This window comes from Ptychodera flava, chromosome 13 (assembly GCF_041260155.1).
Source record: "Ptychodera flava strain L36383 chromosome 13, AS_Pfla_20210202, whole genome shotgun sequence".
In the NCBI taxonomy this organism is placed as follows: Eukaryota; Metazoa; Hemichordata; class Enteropneusta; family Ptychoderidae; genus Ptychodera; species Ptychodera flava.
The window spans coordinates 9438437-9438911 of record NC_091940.1 but is presented as its reverse complement, the minus strand read 5'-3'; positions in this window follow the sequence as shown (position 1 = coordinate 9438911).

The window sequence follows — 475 nt, the reverse complement described above, 5'->3', positions numbered from 1 at the left end:
TATATGATGGTTTTTTCATGTTTGTCTTGACACTTTGGGCTGAGATGTAGTCAACAGAGTATAATCTAGCCTTTAAGGCTGCATTCACGAAAAACAGTTAAGGGGCTAGAGGAATTCATGGGATTCGACAGTAGAGGGAGACTTGAAAGTTTTGCTTTGCCTATTGAGAGGACCTGAAATTGTTTTGTTCCCTTTCTTTACAACTGCAAGGTTAAATGAGTAATTCAATTAACATTTAATAACATTTCAATGTCATTCAGTTTTTCTAATGTTAGTCATAATTAAACAAGGTCTAGAACCATTTTGTCACATTTCATTACTTTTGTGTCGAAAAAAATCTAAAATTGTATGAATTTGCGTACAGAAACACACGAGTCGGCCTAGTATTGTGGCAGAAGCTGCAATTGTATTCAAGGCTTCGTATGCAAGCTGAATACTTTAGTTCAGTTTGTTGGAAGAAGAACAAGAATGCTGT